Source organism: Lipotes vexillifer, unplaced genomic scaffold, assembly GCF_000442215.2.
Source record: "Lipotes vexillifer unplaced genomic scaffold, Lipotes_vexillifer_v1.1 scaffold479, whole genome shotgun sequence".
In the NCBI taxonomy this organism is placed as follows: domain Eukaryota; kingdom Metazoa; phylum Chordata; class Mammalia; order Artiodactyla; family Lipotidae; genus Lipotes; species Lipotes vexillifer.
In genome coordinates this window covers 1,908,531-1,911,745 of record NW_006796443.1, presented here as the reverse complement: position 1 = coordinate 1,911,745, position 3,215 = coordinate 1,908,531, and positions in this window count along the sequence as shown.

Here is a 3,215-nt window from a genome sequence, read left to right as displayed (position 1 = left end):
CGTGAGCCATGGCCGCTGAGCCTGCGCGTCCGGAGCCTGTGCTCCGCAATGGGAGAGGCCACAACAGTGAGAGGCCCGTGTACTGCAAAAAAAAAAAAAAAAAAGTTTAAAAGTAAATGAAGGGCTCCAATAGTGCCAGGCTGAAGGGCAATGAGCATAATTCTTGCCTGTGGAAAATCTCAGTAATTCAGTTCTGGAAATTGTCTTTCTCCTTCATCCCCCTAAGGCCAAAAAAAGTGAAGTAAGGGGTGAGAGGTTTTATCAAATTGGACTTCACTTCATTATTCCTACCATATCATGAATCCATCACTCTCCAAGTTAACCTCACCCCAGATGATGGTTTTTAAATGAGTTGTTCTTTCTCAGACTTATCTAGTCAAAATTTATTGGTGACTATGTGGAAAGGTTAAGAGTGGGAGATTCTGCCACTAATGCTTTTGAGATAGGCCTGAGGTATTCTTAAATTGATTGAGCCTGTTCTACCCTGTGTCTATGTATGTGTACGTGGTCAATGGCATTTTTAATATATCATTTGAAGATCTTTTAAAAGATGTTACCAGTTCAATATGGCAGAGTAGAAGGACGTGCACTCATTCCCTCTTGTGAGGGTACCAGAGTCACAACTAACTGCTGAATAATCATCGACAGGAAGACACTGGAACTCACCAAAAAAGATACCCCACATCCAAAGACAAAGGAGAGGATGCAGTGAGACAGTAAGAGGGGCACAATCACAATAAAATCAAATCCATAACTGCTGGATGGGTGACTCATAAATTGGAGAACACTTATACCACAGAAGTCTACCCACTGGAGTAAATGTTCTGAGCCCCATATCAGGCTTCCCAACCTAGGGGTCTGGCAAAGGGAAGAGGAATTCCTAGAGAATCAGACTTTGAAGGCTAGCAGGATTTGATTGCAAGACTTTGACAGGACTGGGAGAAACAGAGACTCCACTCTTGGAAGGCACACACAAAGTAGTGTGTGCATCAGGACTCAGGGGATGCAGCAGTGACCCCATAGGAGACTGAACCAGACCTACCTGCTAGTGTTGGAGGGCCTCCTGCAGAGGCAGGGGGTGGCCGTGGCTCACCATGGGGACAAGGACACTGGCAGCAGAAATTCTGGGAAGAACTCCTTTGCATGAGCCCTCCCAGAGTCCTCCAATAGCAGAGGACTGTGTACCAGACGAAGGAACAAGATAAAACCTCAGAAAAACAACTAAATGAAGTGGAGATAGGCAAACTTCCAGAAAAAGAATTCTGAATGATAATAGTGAAGATGATCCAGGACCTCGGAAAAAGAATGGAGGCAAAGATCGAGAAGATGCAAGAAATGTTTAACAAAGACCTAGAAGAATTAAACAACAAACGCCTAGAATAATTAAAAAGCAAACAAAGAGAGATGAGTAATACAATAACTGAAATGAAAAAATTCCCCAGAAGGAATCAATACCAGAGTAACTGAGGCAGAAGAACAGATAAGTGACCTGGAAGACAGAATGGTGGAATTCACTGCCATGGAACAGAATAAAGAAAAGAGAATGAAAAGAAATGAAGACAGCCTAAGAGACTTCTGGGACAACATTAAACACAACTTTCACATTATAGGAGTCCCAGAAGGAGAAGAGAGAGAGGAAGGGCTCAAGAAAGTATTTGAAGAGATTATAGTCAAAAACTTCCCTAACATGGGAAAGGAAATAACCATCCAAGTCCAGGAAATGCAGAGCGTGCCATACCGGATAAACCCAAGGAGAAACACGCCGAGACACATAGTAATCAAACTCACAAAAATTAAAGCCAAAAAAATTATTGAAAGCAACAAGGGAAAAGTGACAAATAACATACAAGGAACTCCCATAAGGTTAACAGCTGATTTCTCAGCAGAAACTATACAAGCCAGAAATCAGTGGCGCGATATTCTTAAAGTGATGAAAGGGAAGAACCTACAACCAAGATTACTCTACCCGGCAAGGATCTCATTCAGATTCGACAGAGAACTCAAAAGCTTTACAGACAAGCAAAAGCAAAGAGAATTCAGCACCACCAAACCAGCTCTACAGCAAATGCTAAAAGACCTTCTCTAAGTGGGAAACACAAGAGAAGAAAAGGACCTACCAAAATAAACCCATAACAATTACGAAAATGGTAATAGACACATAACTATCGATAATTACCTTAAACGTGAATGGATTAAATGCTCCATCCAACAGACGCAGTCTCGCTGAAAGGATACAAAAACAATACCCATATATATGCTGTCTACAAGAGACCCACTTCAGACCTAGGGACACATATAGACTGAAAGTGAGGGGATGGAAAAAGATATTCCATGCAAATGGAAATCAAAAGAAAGCTGGTGTAGCAATTCTCATATCAGATAAAATAGACTTTAAGATAAATAATGTTACAAGAGACAAGGAAGGACACTACATAATGATCAAAGGATCAATCCAAGAAGAATATATAACAATTATAAATATATATGCACCCAACATAGGAGCACCTCAATACATCAGGCAACTGCTAACAGCTATAAAAGAGGATATCAACAGTAACACAATAATAGTGGGGGACTATTACAGCTCACTTACACCAATGGACAGATCATCCAGACAGAAAATTAATAAGGAAACACAAGCTTTAAATGACACAATAGACCAGATAGATTTAATTGATATTTATAGGACATTCCATCCAAAAACAGCAGATTACACTTTCTTCTCAAGTGCACACGGAACATTCTCGAGGATAGATCACATCTTGAGTTGCAAATCAAGCCTCGGTAAGTTTAAGAAAATTGAAATCATATCAAGCATCTGTTCCGACCATAACACAATGACATTAGAAATCAATTACAGGGGAAAAAAACGTAAAAAACACAAACACATGGAGGCTAATCAATATGTTACTAAATAACCAACAGACCACTGAAGAAATCAGAGAGGAAATCAAAAAATGCCTAGAGACAAATTACAATTAAAACACGATGATCCGAAGCCTATGGGATGCAACAAAAGCAGTTCTAATCGTGAAGTTTATAACAGGAAACAAGAAAAATCTCAAATACATAATCTAATATTGCACCTAAAAGAACTAGAGAAAGAAGAACAAACAAAACCCAGAATTAGTAGAATGAAAGAAATAATAAAGATCAGAGCAGAAATAAATGAAATAGAAACAAAGAAAACAATAGCAAAGATCAATAAAACTAAA